At 36.8% G+C, this 20,601-nt stretch overlaps 1 long non-coding RNA gene across 2 annotated transcripts in view; it reads left to right on the top strand.

Moving 5' to 3' along the window:
• The window catches only part of LOC118026092, a 44,531-nt gene extending 32,645 nt beyond the window's left edge, over positions 1 to 11,886 (top strand). Inside the window, exons 5-6 of one of the 2 annotated variants that reach the window (XR_004683462.1) lie at positions 3,695 to 3,755; positions 11,850 to 11,886. This is a non-coding gene — a long non-coding RNA (uncharacterized LOC118026092). Of the gene's footprint in view, positions 1 to 3,694; positions 3,948 to 11,849 lie in introns of those variants that run through there. The other variant, XR_004683461.1, reaches the window with a different exon arrangement.
• Positions 11,887 to 20,601: the final 8,715 nt, after the last annotated feature.

Raw genomic sequence — 20,601 nt, 5'->3', positions numbered from 1 at the left:
AAATGGCTGAGGACAGAACCCTACTGTGTCCACATGGGTACTTGTTTCTTCCTTAAGGACTCCTTAGCCCTCAGCCCTTTACAAGGTGGCGTGGGTGAGTGATTTACTATGAATATAGAGGGTTGAGGCTAGATTCAGAAACACTGGGCCATGTAAGGACCTGTCATCGCCTACCTTTCACTGTAGTATCTTTTATTTCCCTCCTCCTTTCTTCTATTGCAAATGTTTGCTTCCCTCCATCCCTAGAACCTGTGTTTACTCCAACCACATTCAGTGTAAAGTATCTCTTAAACACTTAAAAATGTGTGTAGCTTTGTCCTTTAAAATATGTAGACTCCAATAATGGGGAATGGTGTCTGCGTCTTCTGCAAGTAACCTCTTTCATTCTGCCACCTATCGGATACCTTGAAGCAATTGATCTAGTGCAGGGGATTTAATTGTTAAAAAATACCAGAATAACCTAGGGTAGCCTTTTAAATGTACAGATGCCCAGGCCCATCCTATGACAATAATTCCTTTGGTTTTGGAGGTGGAACCTCCAAACATACATATTCCTCCTTTGGTTTTAGAGGAACCTTAGGGAACCTTAGGTTGTATTCCCTAATTCTATTATCATCATCAATCAACTTAATAACTGTGTGAGATTCACAAAGGGGAACATGTTAAAATGCATATTCTCAAGCCCTATCCCTGAAATCTGCATTTTTACAAACACCACAGTTACTTGAAGTACACAAGTTGTAAACAACACTTTGATAAACACTGCTCTAAGTCTGGGAAGTTAAAATTGGTCTCAGTTACCAACAGCAATGCAGTTTGGGACATAGTGGAAAGAGGAGGTAGATCTGATCAGCTATTGAGTCCCTGTAGTTCAGTTGACCCAAAAGGTCATCATTGGAGTCTCAGCTTCAGTAATGTACTGAGCTGTGGTTACAAGCTAGGCAAATGAGGCCAGATGACAGCTGAAGAAACTGCTAATTAAATTTGGTCTAAAGTCAGGCCACCAACTGGCAGGCACAAGTTCTTTTTTTAGTTGGAGAATATGGATGAGGGGAATAGGAAAGATCTGAAATATTAGAACTTTTCTGCTGAGTTCTCAAACCTCTGTTCTTCTTTATTTCTCTCACATCTTAAGTAGTTTCCTCTGTAATAGTGTCAGAATTGACTCCTGAATTATTATTATTTTTTTAAAGATTTTATTTATTTATTTGACAGACAGATAGCGAGAGCAGGAACACAAGCAGGGGGAGTGGGAGAGGGAGAAGCGGGCCTCCTGCCGAGCAGGGAGCCCGATGTGGGACTCGATCCCAGGACCCTGGGATCATGACCTGAGCCGAAGGCAGACGCTTAACGACTGAGCCACCCAGGCGCCCTGACTCCTGAATTATTATTCATTGTTAAATTATGTTAAGAATGCATTTGAAATGCAAGAACAAGCAGTATAATGTAGACACTATTTGAAAAGGCACTTAGACTTTAAATGAGGGAGAAATATTTTTTCAATGATATTTGAAAAATGCAGGAAATGTTTGTGTATGTCATACTGTGTATTTAGTGAAACCATCTCATTATTTTATATATAGTGAAGTGTCCTTCAACTGTGAAAAGCCAGTGGGGCTGGTTGCTTTTCTATTAATGGGGGAGCCAAGAGGGCATAGCTTCTCCTGGAAGTTAAACTGAGTTTGAGATTTCACATATACTGTGGTTTTCTATTGTTGTTTAGGTCTTTGGCTCCTAATTATTACTGAGAGTTCTGTCTCCTCTTTCAGTCAACTAGATGGTAAGCTTCCCGAGGGCAGGCATCTTGTCTCAGACTTCTTAATAGTCCTCTATCTAGTACAGGACTGTACACATAGTAGGCTTTCAATAAAGATCTAACTTACATGAGAGTAATGAGATGGGAATGAAAGGATTGCACATGTCTACTCCACTTGTGCTTAGTTGTAGTTCTAAGACCTATAGTACCATGGGATAAGGATGGTATGATTTTGGCAAATGTGCCCCAGTAGTTGCTGATTATATTATATTATATTATATTATATTATATTATATTATATTATATTATATTATGCAGAGTTAAGCTGTGATATTTAGAGTTTATTATAGCTCAGTCATTATTAGCAAAATGGATAAAGAACTAAGAAAATTAGCAGGCCTCATTCATAAGAATTAAAGAGAAGGAATCATCCTTATGCTTTATAATAATGAAACTAGTATCTATAGGCTTTAATGTATGAGTCATAGAAATTTGAATGTCTGCCAACTTCCACAATATTTTTGTAGACATGATCTGATACCTACCTTTATGAAGGTTATTTCAGATGAATCTGTGTATAAGCATACTAGGAGAGTAGGGAGGAATTATTCCCTATGTAGACAACTGGGCATAGAAGTAGAGCCATTCATACATAAATGAGAGAATTTGACATGACATACAATGATATTTCATAAAAAGCAGATATGTTAGATATTTTGGTCTTCTTACTGGTGCTTCCACTTACTAATAACTGCCACTAAAGTATATAAGGTAACTCTCACTGTTGTGAAAAACAATGAATTTATACTTTCCTGCAGCTATAACCATAAATCTGAAATAGAAAGGTTGATGGTAGCCACCACTTGTATGAAAAAGAAAAATGCAGTTGTTGGCTTCCTAAAACTTGTAAGAAAGAGGAAGCATTATGCAAATTAGTTAGACAGGTATATATTTAATAGATTTGTTTCATTCAACCATCTGATTATTTCTTAGAATTCTTATCAAACATCTGCTTCTCTCTTTGATTTCAGTTATTCTGATAAAGTGCTCCTCAGGAAAACCCAACCTCACTCACAAATGTCAGAGCCAGGCTTTGTTGCACTAAGAGAATGGGCCAGAGAGGGAAAGGATAGTGCTGAGAACCTAGACAGGCTTAAAGGTGTCAGGCAGACAGGAAGGCAGGCAATCTGGAAAGTTTCCAGCAGCAGGCATTAGGAAGAGGCCCAGACACTTAAACAGAGCCCAACTGATATGCTGAGGTCCAGACAGGCCAATAATTGGTAAAAAGGGGTCTTGCAACAGCTGGCAAGGAACAAATCATGAAGATAATGTTCAAAGCAGACATAACCTAATCACAAAGATAGACTCTAGATATGGATTCTAGGTTAGGCATGTTGCTAAGACTGGTTATAATAAGGAAGAATATCAGAATGAGATCTAAAATAAAGATGGCAGTTCTCATCATTAAGATTATGGTTCCAGACTGGGGATGAAGTTGAACCCATGGACAGAAATACAATGACTTCAGCTATTAGGATCAATTAGCTGTTGGAGTTCTAAGCTAGACACTAAGATTAGTGTATTCCTGTGCTAACTTTATTTAGATAGGTGCTTGTTGCCATTCCCCAACATAGAGGGAAATTTAATTTGAATGAATATTGCAACTTGCTTATACAATTTTATCTTAAAATGTGTTTTGTTACATATTCATTCAGCAAACATTTATTAAATGATTACTATATATCAGATACTGTAGAATACCAAGATGAATAAAACACAGCCATTGTCCTTAGAAAACTTATAGGTTCATGAAGCAGCAACCATCTAAACTGAGGATTACACTATTACACTATAGTATGCTAAAAGCACAAGAAATAGACGTAACTTTCATTCATTCATTCAGTCAACCAAATGAATTGAGTGCCTTCTATTTTCCAGGTGCTAGTCTGGAACACAGAAGGCCTACACTTGTGGTGTTACAAAAAGCTTCCAAGAGAAGGTAAAACTTGATCTGAATCTTTTAAGAAGTAAGCAGGTAAAAGGATATGGTAGATGGTATCCATTCTTCCCTTCTTATATACAAACAGAACCTTGAATTTTTCGAGACAGCACTGTGTGTAGTTAAAAACTATGTACTCCTGGGGCACCTGGGTAGCTCAGTTGTTAAGCGTCTGCCTTTGGCTCAGGTCATGATCCCAGGGTCCTGGGATCAAGCCCCACATTGGGCTCCCTGCTCAGCGGGAAGCCTGCTTCTCCCTCTCTCACTCCCACTGCTTGTGTTCCATCTCTCACTTTGTCTCTCTCTGTCAAATAAATAAATAAAGTCTTAAAAAATAATAAATTTATTTTAAAAAACCAACTATGTACTCCTTTATACACCATTCTAAGTATGAGTAACCATGTAGGTAAAAGTCTTTTGGATGCGGCTTTGTTGAAAACCATTTTTTTTTCCAATGAAAATGAACTTAACTAACAGGTTTCTTAATGCTTAGAATGCAGATATGACTCCTAGAGATGGAATCATCATCTTGTAACAGGAGTCCCTGCTGATATTGTGCAACTTCTATATCCTTTGGACTTTTGTTCAAGCCATTGTAGTCACTTTTCTATTATGTTCCATTAAACACAATTCAAAATAATAAAAAGATACTGGGGTATGGTAGTAGAGAGTTCAAGAGAAACTTCACAATCATAGGAAACAATGGCATTTAGTACAAAGGTGTGGAGTAAGAAGCCTCCAAGATGAAGAAACTATAAGGAGACCAAACTGGTTGGAGTTATGAAGGGAAAGTGGCCAGAGATGAAGTTGGAGAGGTAAGTGAAGACCAATTCCTTGTAACCCGTATTAAGGAGTGTGAGCTTTGTTGTAAAGGCAGGGAATAGTCTCTTATGGATTTTTAAATGACCTACTATTTGCATTTTAGAGAGAATGTTTTGTTATACTTAGGCATGTTTAGAAGAAGAGAGACTGATAACAGGCAGAATAGGTAGGAGATTTATAATCATCTAGCTGATGAAAAAACAAAACTAAGGTAGTAGAAATGGAAATTGATAGACAAGATTGGAGTTACTAATTATAGGTCTCTAGAAAATATTCAGAATACATCAAGGAGGTAGAATCAACATGGACTGGTGTGTGAATTTGAAGGGAAGAATATCTCAAGGATGATTCTCAGGTTTCTTTCTTGGGTGACCAGATGGTTCACCAAGATAGTCAATACAAAAGGAGATGATGGCTAAGTAATTATCCAAACTCTGATATCTCTCATAACCAAGGCAATTTTATGTATATTTTGCCAATTGTGAAAATATCTCTTAGAAGTAGTGATAATACAGCCTCAACTCTTAAAGATGACCTTTATATAAACTTAATATTTTTAGAAAAGTCCTAAGTAGATTGAGATAGAGATAGTAGTATTTTATCTTCATATAATACCATGTTTATGCTGTCCTTTAATATTTCTTCAAGCACTGTTACAAAGAAACAAAAAATGTAAAAGCAAAAATAACAAGAACAAAACAGCTACACTACAGGAACCATAGTAATGATTTTGGTTTTTCTTTCCTATTTCAGCCCAGTTCAAAACTCCGTAAGAAGAAAATGATGAATGGAAAAGAATAAGAAGGAGAAAAATGTGCCATAGGAGACATTTAGTAGACACTATTTTAATGTGTCTAGCATAGCTCTGCATAGTTTTACACCTTTATGAGTTTATTGTGATAAAGGTGACAGGGAGATGTAGGCTCCAGGCATTACTAAATAATGATACAATGTTGAGTTTTACTTGATACTTCTATTAAAATATTTTCACAAAGTCTGTGCTCTTTCAATCTAGCCTAAAGAGTACTAACATAAAAAGTCCTAACACTGGCAAAGGGAATCAAAATTACCCCCTTTCTCTTCCATCTAGTTTGGCCTCTCTTTAGTTTGGCCAAGTCTGGATGAAAGGCACTTGTTATCAGCTTGTGTACCTAAAAGTGAAAACAGTAATGTCCAAAGTCTACTGCCCATTTATTGACTGGATTATTTGTTTTTTAGGTGTTGAGTTTGAGAAGTTCTTTATAGATCTTGGATACTAGTCCTTTATCCGTAATGTCATTTGCAAATATCTTCTCCCATTCCATGGGTTGCCTATTAGTTTTGTTGACTGTTTCCTTTGCTGTGCAGAAGCTTTTTATCTTGATGTAATCCCAAAAATTCATTTTTCTTTTTGTTTCCCTTGCCTTTAGAGACATGTCTTGAAAGAGGTCACTGTGGCCAATGTCAAAGAGGTTACTTCCTATATTCCCCTCTAGGATTTTGATGGATTCCTGTCTCACACGTAGGTCTTTCATCCATTTTGAGTTTATTTTTGCATATGGTGTAAGAGAATGATCCAGTTTCATTCTTCTGCATGTGGCTGTCCAATTTTCCCAGCACCATTTATTGAAGAGACTGTCTTCTTTCCATTGGAAATTCTTTCCTAATTTGTTGCAGATTAGTTGACCATAGAGTAGAGGGTCCATTTCTGGGCTCTCTATTCTGTTCCATTGATCTATGTGTCTGTTTTTGTGCCAATACCATGTTGTCTTGATGATCACAGCTTTGTAATAGAGCTTGAAGTCAGGCATTGTGATGCCCCCAGCTTTGGTTTTCTTTTTCAACAATCCCCTCATGATTCAGGGTCTTTTCTGGTTCCATACAAATTTTAAGATTGTTTGTTCCAGCTCTGTGAAAAATGTTGATGGGATTTTGATAGGGATAGCATTGAAAGTGTAGATTGCTTTGGGCAACAAAGACATTTTCACAATGTTTATTCTTCCAATCCATGAACAGGGAATGTTTTTCCATCTTTTTGTGTCTTCCTCAATTTCTTTCATAAGTGTTCTGTAGTTTCTAGAGTATAGATCCTTCACTTCTTTGGTTACGTTTATTCCTAGGTATCTTATGGTTTTTGGTGCTATTGTAAATGGAATCAATTCTTTAATTTCTCTTTCTTCAGTCTCATTGTTCATGTATAGAAATGCAACTGATTTCTGTGCATTGATTTTATATCCTGCCACATTGCCGAATTGCTGTGTGAGTTCTAGTAATTTGGGGATGGAGTCTTTTGGGTTTTCCACATAAAGTATCATGTCATCTGCGAAGAGAGAGAGTTTGACTTCTTCTTTGCCAATTTGAATGCCTTTTATTTATTTTTGTTGTCTGATTGCTGAGGCTAGGACTTCTAGTACTGTGTTGAACAATAGTGGTGAGAGTGGGCATCCCTGTCATGTTCCTGACCTTAGGGGAAAAGCTCTCAGTTTTTCCCCATTGAGAACGATATTTGCAGTGGGCTTTTCATAGATGGTTTTTATGATATTGAGGTATGTTCCCTCTATCCCTATATTTTGAAGAGTTTTTTTTTTTTTAAGATTTTATTTATTTATTTGAGACAGAGAGAATGAGAGAGACAGAGAGCACATGAGAGGGGGGAGGGTCAGAGGGAGAAGCAGGCTCCCTGCTGAGCAGGGAGCCCGATGCGGGACTCGATCCAGGGACTCCAGGATCATGACCTGAGCCGAAGGCAGTCGCTTAACCAACTGAGCCACCCAGGCACCCTTGAAGAGTTTTTTAAAAAAAGATTTTATTTATTTATTAGAGAGAGAGAGATAGCAAGAGAAAGAACACAAGCAGGGGGAGTGGGAGAGGGAGAAGCAGGCTTCCTGTGGAGCCCTGATATGGGGCTTGATCCCAGGACCCTGGGATCATGAACTGAGCGGGAGGCAGATGCCCAACAACTGAGCCACCCAGGCACCCCTCTATTTTGAGGAGTTTTAATCAGGAAAGGATGCTGTATTTTGTCAAATGTTTTTTCTGCATCAATTGAGAGGATCATGAACAGACACTTCTCTAAAGAAGACATACAAATGGCTAACAGACACATGAAGAATGTTGAACATCACTAGCCATCAGGGAACTACAAATCAAAACCACAATGAGATACCACCTTCCACCAGTTAGGCAAAAATTAACAAAATAAGAAACAACAAATGTTGGCAAGGATGTGGAGAAAGGGGAATCCTCTTACACTGTTGGTGGGAATGCAAGCTGGTACAGCCACTCTGGGAAAACAGTATGGAGGTTCCTCAAAATGTTAAAAATAGAGCTGCCCTATGACCCAGCAGTTGCACGACTAGGTATTTACCCCAAAGATACAGACATAGTGAAAAGAAGGGCATGTGCACCCCGATGTTCATAGCAGCAATGTCCACGGTAGCCAAACTGTGGAAGGAGCTAAGGTGTCCTTAAATAGATGAATGGATAAAGAAGATGTGGTTCATATATACAATGGAATATTACTCAGCCATCAGAAAGAATGACTACCGACCATTTGCATCAACATGGATGGAACTGAAGGGAATTATGCTAAATGAAATAAGTCAAGCAGAGAAAGACAATTATCATATGATTTCACTCATATGTGGAACATAAGGAATAGAACAGAGGACAACAGGGGAAGGGAGGGAAAATTGAATGGGAAGAAATCAGAGAGGGTGGCAAACCATGAGAGACTCTGGACTCTGGGAGGGAACCAAATTGAGGTTACAGAAGGGAGGGGGGTGGGGAGATGGGGTAACCAGGTGATAGGTATTAAGGAGGGCATGTGTGGTGATAAGCACTGTGTGTAACGCTACATCAAAAACTAATGATGTGCTATATGCTGGCTAATTGAACATAATAAAAAAAATGCCAAAAAAAAAACCCAAAACAAAGTTTAGTGACAATGATTGGAAAGAGTTGGTTGCACTCCAATTTCTGCACTTGATTGCATAAACCAGGAACCTATATTTGGGCAAAGTAACTAGAGAGTAGTAATCATTCATCCCATCTTATTTTTCAATTTAAGTTTTTATTTAAATTACAGTTAACTAACATACAATGTAATATTAGTTTCAGATGTACAATATAGTGATTCAACACTTCCACACAACACCTGGTGCTCATCACAAGTGCACTCCTTAATCCCTATTACCTGTTTAACCCATTCTTCTACCCATCTCCCCTCTGGTAACAGTTTGTTCTCTATAGTTAAAAGTCTGTTTCTAGGTTTACCTCTCTCTTTTTTTCCGCTTTGCCCATTTGTTTTGTTTCTTAAATTTGACATATGAGTGAAATCACATAGTGTTTGTCTTTCTTTGACTGATTTCACTTAGCATAATACTCTCTAGGTCCATCCACATCATTGCAAATGACAAGATTTCATTATTTTTATGGCTGAGTAATATTCCATTGTGTATATATTTTTATCCATTCGCCAGCTGAACACACTTGGGCTCTTTCCGTAATTTGGCTATTGTAGATTATGCTGCACTACTAGGTATTTACCCAAAGAATATGAAAATACTAATTCAAAGGGATACATGCACCCCAATGTTTATAGGATCATTTATCCCATCTTGATAGGATTTGGCTTATTGCTACTGTCTTCTGACTTAAATGAATATAAAGGGGGCAGTTAAAAGACTTAAAAAAGCTATTGTTGCTACAGATGAGCTGCTGCTATTCTCAAACAAGGAAGACTGCTTTTAATACTTCAGGGGATATTGGTGTGAGGGGGAAAAAAAGATATTTGTGGAATAACTAGGTTCATATGAGCTAGACATATGGATTAGAAAGTTGTTGACTGAGGTTGCTTGAGCTTTATTGGCATATTTTTAAAAGATTTTATTTATTTATTTGCCAGAGAGAGAGGGAGAGTATAAGCAGGGGGAGTGGCAGGCAGAGGGAGAAGCAGGGTCCCTGTTAAGCAAGGAGCCCAATGCAGGACTCAATCCCAGGACCCTGAGATCATGACCTGAGCCGAAGGCAGACTCTTAACCATCTGAGCCACCCAGGTGCCCCTTTATTGGCATTTCAAAGGAAAAACTGAAAAAAGATTACAAAATTTATTTTTGGAGACCATGCTCCTAAGTAAGTTTGTAAAAACACTCCTTGGAGTCAAGTCAGACACTAGGTTAGTATTTGCTAAATTATCATTTCAAGGCCTAGAGACCTAGGCATTAAATGTATTTTTAGTTATTTGTTTAATTCACATCTTTCTGACACAGTGCTCAATAGTGGGGGAAAGTATAAGCCTCACACTCTGGGACTGGATAATAAAACACTCCAAGGGAAATTTTTTCCTGATCCTATTATATTATAATTATATATTCACTTTATACCCAGAAGGACAAGGACTCATTTAACTCTTAGCTTTTCTCTTTCTCTACCACAACTGCATCACAGATGGTTTTTCATGTGTGATTTTTTTTATTTACCTCAATTTTATTTCTAGTTTTCATTTCCTAAGTTACTTTTCAAAATCCCAAACTATTTTAATCCTAAAGCAGATTAGTTATATATCAGTACAGAATCAAACACTCGCCAGTCAGAAAGCTAGGAATGAAATCGTTTTATGTCCACAAAGACATTACGGTGATTTGAGGCCAGACCAGGTGGTAAGGTAGTAGCCATAATGGCAGAAGATCCACACTGTTGCCACTTTGCATGGAAGCAGGAAGCTACAGGAAAAAGCAATAATGCCTTAAAAGGAGTATAACAGAAAGGAAAAGAGAACAAGAACTAAAGCTGAACTCAGAAATAGCTTCTAATTTACTTTTTATTTTATTTAAAGGCTTTAGATTGCGAACTGACATTTTTACTAGGAGAAACAGTAAATAAAATGTATGAATAATTTTTATTTATATGTATACTTTATACCCCAAATATGGAAATCAGCCCATTTGAGAATGAGCATGCCAAACTGCAACATCAATGAATTAAAAATCAACTGGACTATCAATCCACTTTGAAAGGATCTATTTGTTTCAAAGTCATGTTATTTGCACTTGTAAGAAGGAAAATAAACACAGTAGTTTAAAAGTTGTAAGATGTCAAAGCTTTAAGAATTTGACTTTGACAAGTTTGAGAAGTAAAAAGAATACTCAACCTTTTTTTTTTTTTTTAGCACAGTACAGGAGTGTTATTCTATTTTTAAAAGATCCAAATCAATGGCTATTTTATTCAACAAACAATTATTGAACACCTTATATGTGTCACTTCTTATGCGCTACATATGAGATGTGTTAAAAATGAGAAGCAGGTAGGATACATTTCAATCCAGGAGAGGAATAAGGAGATACTAGGGCAGAATAGTAGGTGATACTTTAGGTCAAATGTAGCCTTTAGGCATCTCTTATATCCTACCATGTAGGTGACTACCTACAAAAATACCAGTTTTACCCCACATGGTGGAAAATAGAGGCCCAGAAATGTATTTCCAAATTTTGCCTTCCATCATTAGATAATGAAGACAATAAAAACATCATTTTAATTGAGAAGTTGATGAGTCTGAATAAAAACTTACATGCTTAAAAATTCCTGCAATCCTTGGCCTTTCAGTATTCTTATGATAAAGCCAACAATGGCCACTTCCTTAGTATATCCCTCAGGAACCGTTAGCTTGTACTTTAATTATTTTCCAGTAGACTTCATTTTTTAGAACATTTTTAGGCTCACAATAAAATTGAGCAGAAAGTACAGAGATTTCCCATATATCCCTTGCTGCTACACATGCATAGCCTCTCCTACTATCAACATCATGCACCAGAGTGGTATATTTGTTACAATTGATGAACCTACATTGACACATCATCATCACCCAAAGTCCATAGTTTATATGAGGGCTCATTAATGGTGTACATTAAACAGGTTTGGACAAATGTATAATGACATGTATTCACCATTATAGTTTCATACAGAATACTTTCTTGCTGCCCTAAGAATCCTTTGTGCTCCTATTCATCTCTCCCTGACCCCTAGCCCCTAACAACCACTGATTTTTTTTTTTTTACTTTCTCTGTAGTTTTATCTTTTTCAGAATATCATATAGGGGAAATCATACAGTATGTAGCCCTTTCAGATTGGCTTCTTTCACTTAGTAATATGTAATTACGTTTACTCTGTGTCTTTTCATGGCTTGATAGCTCATTTCTTTTTAGCACTAAATAATGTTCCATTGTCTGGATTTATCAGTTTATTTTTTTATTATTTTTTAAAGATTTTATTATTTTATTTTTATTTATTTGACAGAGAGAGACAACACGAGAGAAGGAACACAAGCAGGGGGAGAGGAAGAGGGAGAAGCAGGCTTCCCACTGAGCAGGGAGCCCGATGTGGGGCTTGATCCCAGGACCCTGAGATCATGACCTGAGCTGAAGGCAAACGCTTAATGACTGAGCCACCCAGGCACCCCTGGATTTATCAGTTTATTTATCCATTCACCTACTGAAGGACATTTTGGTTGCTTGCAAATTTTGACAATGATGAATAAAGCTTCTATAAACATCCTTGTGCAGGTTTTCCTGTGGTCATAAGTTTAAATTCAGTACCAAGGAGCATGATTGTTAGATTGTATGGTAAGAGTGTGTTTCATTTTGTAAAATACTACCAAACTGTCTTCCAAAGTGAATGTAACATTTTGTATTCCTATCAGAAATGAATGAGAGTTTCTGTTGCTCCACATCCTCACCATCATTTGGTGTTGTCAGTGTTCTAGATTTTGGCTTTTCTAATAGATATGTAGTGGTCCTATTGTTGTTTTAGTTTGCAGTTCCCTAATTACACATGATGTTGAGTATATTTTCATATGCTTATTTGCTATCTATGTTTTGGTGAGATGTATGTTCAGATCTGTTGCCCATTTTATTGTGTTGTTTATTTTCTTATTGTTGAGTTTTAAGAGTTCTTTGTATATTTTGGATGGCAGCCCTTTATCAAATATGTGTTTTGCAAATATTTCTTTCCAGTCTCTGGATTGTCTTCTTATTATCTCACCAGTGTCTTTTGCAGAACTGAAGTTTTTCATTTTAATATCAATTATTTCTTTCATGGTGTTGTATCTAAAAAGTCATTGCCAAACCCAAAGTCATCTAGGTTTTCTAAGTTATCTGTTAGAAACTTTATAATTTTGAGTTTTACAATTATGTATATTATTCATTTTGAAGTAATTTTTTTTAAAAGATTTTATTTATTTATTCATGAGAGACAGAGAGAGAGAGAGAGGCAGAGGGAGAAGCAGGCTCCCAAGGAGCAGGGAGCCCGATGTGGGACTCGATCCCAGGACCCTGGGATCATGACCTGAGCCGAAGGCAGACGCTTAACCATCTGAGCCACCCAGGCGCCCTTGAAGTAATTTTTGTACAGAATGTAAGGTCTGTCTAGATTCATTTTTTTTTACATGCAGATGTCCATTTGTTTCAACACCATTCATTGAAAGACTGTCTTTTCGTCATTGTATTGCTTTTCATCCTTTGTCAAAGATCAGTTAACTATATTTGCATGGATCTATTTCTGAGCTCTCTATTCTGTTTCACTGATCTATTTGTCTATTCTTAAGACCATGCTGTCTTGATTAATATAGCTTTAAGGTAAATCTTGAAATCACGTAGTGGCAGTCCTCTGGCTTCTTCTTCATGAATATTATGTTGGCTATTCTGGGTCTTATGCATATAAACTTTAGAATAAAACTTTATATAAACTTTAGAATCAGTTTATTGATATCCACAAAATAACTTCCTGAGATTTTCCTTACTTTTAAAACTTCCCATTTTGAGACTTCAGTCTGAGAAATAGAATGGGCAGTAGGAATATCTCTAAGTAATCCTACTCAACATGCCTAATTTTGCTTAATCTGGATAATCAAATATTCCCACAATTATTTTTTACCTATATAAAACAAGAAACATGCTTTAATAGCAATGATAATACCCACCAGAATTACTACAGTTAAAAAAAAGCTTTCAAAATTAAGTGTTGGCTAGGATGTGGAGCAACTGGAATTCTCATTCACTGCTGGTGGAAGTGTAAGTTGGTGTAACTACTTTGGAAAGCTGCTTCTCTGTCTTGAGTAAAGCTGAATATATGCTTACCTTATGAAGCAAAAATTTCACACCCAGTATATATGCATACATACAGTCACCAGAAGAATGTACAAGAAATTTCACAGCAGCATTATATCACAGCTAGAATATAAATGTTAATCAACAAGAGAATAGGTACATAAACTAAGGTATATTCAGACAATTCAATGCTTCAAGTTATGAAAATGAACAACTACCACAGGCAATAGCATGAGTGAATCTCACAAACATAATGTTGGGTGAAAGCTGTCAGATACAAGACTACATACTCTTTCATTAAAATATATATAAGGTGAAAATAGTCAAGACTATTAAGAGGAATAAAATAATGAAAAGCAAAAAAATATAAGGTTCAAAAGCACAAACCTAATCTATATTAATAAATAGTGATTAGCCTTAGAGAGAAGAGAATAATGAGTGGGAAGGGAAATGAAGGAGAAATTTTGAGTTTGAGTAATTTCTATTTCTTGAGTTGGGTGATGATTACACAGTTCTTTTTGTTCTGTGAAAATTAATTGAGCTGTATGCTAGTGACTTGTGTACTGTTTGGAATACATGCTATATTTCAGTACAAACATCTATTAGAGAAACTTATAAGCAATTCAGTTGGATCTACTGAACTCTTATAAAAACTGTCAGAATATCTATGATAGGAAATATAGTTTCTCAAACTCTTACTGGGAATCAGTAAACCACACAATTGGTTAATCTCATAAGCTAGGGAGATGAGGTTATAGATGAGGTTAGATTGGAACTTTGGTGTGTCTGATTTCAAAGCCCATGCCCATAGCCACTATCCCATACTACCTTCTATTATGTTTGGATATTCTCTTCCTTACCTACTTTTTTTTTGTACTTTCAAGTTTTTATTTAAATTACACTTAGTTAACATATATTATAATATTAATTTCAGGAGTAGAATTTAGTGATTCATAACTTACATATAACACCCACTGCTCATCACAACAAGTACCCTCCTTAATACCCATCACCCATTTAACCCACCCCCCTGCCCACATCCCTTCCAATAACCCTCAGTTTGTTCTCTATAGTTAAGAGTCTGTATTATGGTTTGACTCTCTCTTTTATCCCCACTAGGTCCATCTGTTTTGTTTCTTAGATTCCACAGATGAGTGAAATCATATGGAATTTGTCTTTCTCTGACTGACTGATTTCAATTACCGCAATACTCTCTAGCTTCATCCACATCTTTGCAAATGGCAAAATTTCATTTTTTTTTTTATGGCTGAGGAATATTCCATTGTATATATATACCACTACTCTTTATCCGTTCATCAGTCGATGGACATTTGGGATCTTTACATAATTTGGCTATTGTTGATAATGTTGCCATAAACATCAGGGTGCATGTATCCCTTCAAATCAATATTTTTGTATACTTTAAGTAAAAACCTAGTAGTGCAATTGGTGGGCCACATGGCAGTCTATTTTTAAGTTTTTGGGTAACGTCCATACTGTTTTCCAGAGTGGCTGCACCAGTTTGCATTCCCACCAACAGTGTAAGAGAGTCCCCCTTTCTTCATATCCTCACCAACACACGTTGTTTCTTGTGTTGTTGATTTTAGCCATTCTGACAGGTGGGAGGTGATATCTCACTGCAGTTTTGATTTGCATTTCCATGAGGATAAGTGATGTTGAGCATTTCTTCATGTGCCTGTTAGCTATCTGTATGTCCTCTTTGGAAAAATGTCTATTCATGTCTTCTGCCCATTTTTTAACTGGGTTATTTGTTTTTTGGGTGTTAAATTTTATAAGTTCTTTATAGATTTTGGATACTAATTCTTTATCACGTGTGTCGTTTGCATATATCTCCTCCCATTCTGAAGGTTGCCTTTGTAAAAAAATTTTTTTAAATCAACCTTAATTTTTATTATTTTTCTTCTTTTTATTATGTTATGGTAGTCACCATACAGTACATCATTAGTTCTTGATGTAGTGTTCCATGATTCATTGTTTGTGTATAACACCCAGTGCTCCATGCAATAGGTGTCCTCCTTATGAAGGTTGTCTTTTAGTTTTGTTGTTTCCTTCACTGTGCAGAAGCTTTTTATCTTGATGAAGTCCCAATAGTTCATGTTTGCTTTTGTTTCTCTTGCCTCTGAAGACATATCTAGTAAGAAGTTGCTATGCCCAATGTCAGAGAGGTTACTGCCTGTTTTCTCCTCCAGGATTTTGATGGTTTCCTGTCTCACATTTAAGTCTTTCAGCCATTTTGAATTTATTTTTGTCTATAGTACAAGAAAGTGGTCCAGTTTCATTGTTTTACATGTAGCTGTCCAGTTTTCCCAATACCATTTGTTGAAGAGACTTTTTTCCATTACATATTCTTTCCTGCTTTGTCAAAGATTAGTTGACCATAGAGTTGTGGGTCCATTTCTGGGTTCTCTCTTCTGTTCCATTGATCTATGTGTCTGTTTTTGTGCCAGTATGATACTGTCTTGTTCACTACAGCTTTGTAATATAACTTGAAGTCTGGAATTGTGATGCCTCCAGCTTTGCTTTTCTTTTTCAAGATTGCTTTGGCTATTTGGGGTTTTTTGTGTTTCCATACAAATTTTAGGATTTTTTTTGTCCTAACTCTGTAAAACATGCTGGTGGTATTTTGATAGGGATTACATTAAATGTGTAGATTGTTTTGGGTAGTATAAATATTTTGACAATATTTGTTATTCCAATCCAGGACCATGGAATATTTATCCATTTCTTTGTGTCTTCCTCTATTTCTTTCATAAGTGTTCTATAGTTTTCAGAGTATAGATCTTTTACCTCTTTGGTTATGTTTATTCCTAGGTATCTTACAGTTTTTGTTGCAATTATAAAGGATCAATTCCTTGATTTCTCTTTCTGCTGCTTCATTATTGGTGTATAGAAATGTAACAGATTTTTGTATGTTGATTTTGTATCCTGTGGCTTTCCTGAATTCATGTATCAGTTCTAGCAATTATTTGGTGGATTCTTTTGGATTTTCTGCATAGAGTATGTTCTCTGCAAATAGTATAAGTTTGACTTCTTCCTTGCTGATTTGAATGCCTTTTATTCCTTTTTGTTGTCTGATTGCTGAGGCTAGGACTTCTAGTACTGTGTTAAATAAGAATGGTGAGAGTGGACATCCCTGTCTTGTTCCTGACCATAGAGGAAAAGCTCTCAGTTTTTCCCCATTGAGGATGATATTAGCTGTGGGTCTTTCATATATGGCCTTTATGATGTTAAGGTATGTTCCCTCTATCCCTACTTCGTTGAGGGTTTTTATCAAGAATGGATGCTGTACTTTGTCAAATGCTTTTTCTGCATCTATTGAGAGGATCAAATAATTCTTATCCTTTCTTTTACTTAATGTGGTGCTTTATGTTGATTGATATGTGAATAATGAACCACTCTTGCAACTCAGGAATAAATTCCACTTGATCATGGTGAATGATTCTCTTAATGTACTGTTGGATTCAATTTGTTGGTATTTTGTTGAGAATTTTTATATCCATATTCATCAGGGATATTGGCCTATAATTCTCTTTTTTAGTGGGGTCTTTGGTTTTGGAATAGAGGTAATGCTGGCCTCCTAGAGTGAGTTTGGAAGTTCTCCATTCATTACTATTTTTTGGAATAGTTTGAGAATAGGTATTAACTCTACTTTAAAGTTTTGGTAGAATTCATTGTGATCTAATATTTTTCTTTCCCTCTTCTTTTCAGGTTCATTATTTTCCATAATTTTATCTTCTATATCACTTATTCATTTCTCTGCTTCTTCCATCTTTGTGGTCATTAAATTCAGTCAGTTTAGAATCCTGGTTATTGCATTTTTCTTCTCATCCTGACTGGTTTTTAGGTCTTCTATCTCTGTGGTAAGGGACTCTGTGGTGTCTTCTATGCTTTTCTCAAGCCCAGCTACTATCCTTATGGTGTTGCTTTTAATTCTGGATCAGGCATATTACTTATATCAGTTTCAGTTAAATCCCTGGCCCTGACCTTTTCTTGTTCTTTCTTTTGGGATGAATCCCTCCATCTTGGCATTTTGTCACACTCTCTGTCTTCTCTGTGTTAGGAAAGCCTGTTATGTTTCTTGCTCAATGGCTTTATGAAGAAGAGGTCATATACTGTACAGGGCCTGGCACTTCAGAAATTATCTTTGGTGTGTGCTGTGTGTACTCTGCTGCTGTGTTTTGGCTGCTCTTTCCCTCAGGTCAGTGTTCTGCAGTTTCTCCTGCAGTGGGGAATATTTGTACCTTTGCCAGAGTGTGGTGAGTTTTAACTAGGTGTGCTCTGGTCAGCTTGTTAATAGAGACCTTATGCTATTTCCACTAGAGCTGAAGCTTTGCAGAACTCTATTGTCAGTAGACATGGTGCATGTGGCAGGGGGGATTGCTGGCCTTCTGTGGGAGGGACCCACTGCTGTGGTTCTCAGGCACACTTGCTGGAGAAAAATAGCACCAGCAGAGCACAGGGAGGCGGGGCTTGGTGTAAGCAATTTAGGCTACCAGTGTAGGCACTGTGCTGCTTACTGAAGTTAGTTTATGCTAAGGGGTGGGGGAGAAAAATGGTGCCCCCTGGCTCTTTTTTCCCCTGGAGAGGAATGCCACCTCTCCCAGATGTGCTCCAACAATGGGGAACCTTCTCTCCCAGTGCATCTCAGGGGATCCTCAGATCATGCTATCTGCTCCCGAGCTATCTGCCCTCCTTCTCCACAAGAACACTGCAGTGCCCTCTGGCTCCACACCAGCCAAGACACAGACCTCTATAACTCTGGGCTTCGAGCCCCACTGGTTGTAAAAACTCAAGAAAATCAGCCCCTTTCATTTTCCTAGTCAATGGCTTTGGGGAAGTGTTCTCCTTGTGCGTTCCCCTATATGTTCCTTTCTCTTGCCTTTGTCTGCAACCAGGGCTCCCTCCCCTCCTCCAAACCATGTCTCTGCACCTCCTACCTTTCATGATATGGCCTCTTCTCTCCCTCTAGTTGTGCAGTTTGTTCTGTCAGTCCTCAGATCAATTTATTGGGTATTCAAAACAATTTGATATTTATCTAGCTGTGTTGGAGGGACAAGGCAAGCATAGAGTCCTCCTACTACTCTGCCATCTTAGCTCCCTCTCTTTCTTACCTACTTTTAAGCTAACCATCTGTGGTTCTGTGTATTTTCTTTTCCTATCTTATTTTATGACACAAAGGAACAGTAAAATACTAAGTACATCTTTAGTTGTGTTTCATAATATAAAAAAAAAAAACTGAAAGATATTTGTTTGCTCTAAAAAAGGCCAAGTAATTTTTTTTTTGGCCAAGTAAGTATTGTATGTACATGGGTATGTTTGCATGTATTATTTTGTGTGTGTGTTGTGATGACAAAATTTAGGTATATGCATGTGGTGTATCATTATATCTTTTGAATAATTCTTCACTTGTTTCAAAACACTTTTTTTTTAAGATTTTATTTATTTGAGAGAGAGAGAGAATGAGTGAGAGAGAGCGTGCACATGAGAGAGGGGAGGGTCAGAGGGAGAAGCAGACTCCCTGCTCAGCAGGGAGCCCGATGCGGGACTCGATCCCGGGACTCCAGGATCATGACCTGAGCCGAAGGCAGTCGCTTAACCAACTGAGCCACCCAGGCGTCCCTCAAAACACTTTTAATATTTTACTCAGCATTTGACCATAGCTGAGTACTGAGCCACAATCTCACTAACTGTCTGTGTTGGACATTTAAGTTTTTTTTCCTCCTCAAGAAGTACTAATTCAGAATCTTTCATACTATGCAAGCAGTTTAATTTTTTCCAATGTGCATTGACTTATACACAGAACTATTAAATTGTATCTGTCACTGTTCATCTGTTGCCCAATGATAACTTTTGCTTGGTTTCCAGGTGTGTTTTGTAATTCTTCCCTCATATTGACTAGCTCTAAAATTCATCATTCTTTTGGTTCTTAATAAATTGATGAAACTGCAATCCCACCAGTCATACATAGGACTGTAGCACCTCCCAATTAACCTTTTATATACACTGAAATTTGGTCATACTTTCTTACTATTAGCTTTCCACCTCTTAAATACTTTATACTTATATAGTTAAAGTAGTGCATGCCCACACTTTAGTTACTAAATTTAATATGCAAGTACTAAAGAATGTGAGAATAGTATTTTTTTCATAGATGCACCTTTTTCCCCTAGAGATTAACCATTTAGTTTGTCTATTGGATCTCAGAGATTATTATTTTCTGACTTTTTTCCATTAAAAATAGTTGTCCAGTGTTCTACCTCTGCTTATGTAGGCATTTGTAATTGCTTCAACTGACTAAATGCACCTGATATATTTATCATTGAAAACGTGTATTCGTAAGACACTTTATAGCACAAATGTTTGATTCATTTTTTTCAGGTAGCAATAGTTTAGAAGCCTACATTGGAATTTAATGTATACATCTTTGGGACACAATATACCAATTTTCTTCACCTAATCTCTTGGAAACTATTCTACAGAATTCCTATATGGACAAAAACAAATAAAGCATTATTTCCTAAAGAGAGGTTTTCAAAATTAATAAATTAATATGACAGGGTGGTTAAATTTTTGGTTTTCTTAACATTGTGATTCATACAGCTAGCCCAGAAGACCATTAAGTGATTGTTATTTATATTACGAAGAACAGTAGTTCCTCATCCTGCTCAGATTAGATGCAGCAAACTTAACAAATCTTTCTGTATTATGGTGTCTAGATACTAATTATAGAGCAGCTACCAAAGTTTAAACTTGTTCAAAGTTAGAAACAATGATACACCCACATACTCTTTCAGCCACCTTTCAGTAACCTTCCTGTTTTAAAACTTGGTAGCTTCAGCTCACATTATTAGCTTTTACTTTTTTGTTTTTTCAAGATACTTGGAAAAGGTAAGATAGAATAAGAAATCATTATAATTCAATGG

This window comes from Mirounga leonina, unplaced genomic scaffold (assembly GCF_011800145.1).
Source record: "Mirounga leonina isolate KUSES-001 unplaced genomic scaffold, KU_Mleo_1.0 Mir_204, whole genome shotgun sequence".
In the NCBI taxonomy this organism is placed as follows: domain Eukaryota; kingdom Metazoa; phylum Chordata; class Mammalia; order Carnivora; family Phocidae; genus Mirounga; species Mirounga leonina.
Note: the sequence above shows the minus strand (reverse complement) of the source record. Positions and strands in the feature narration are given on the sequence as shown.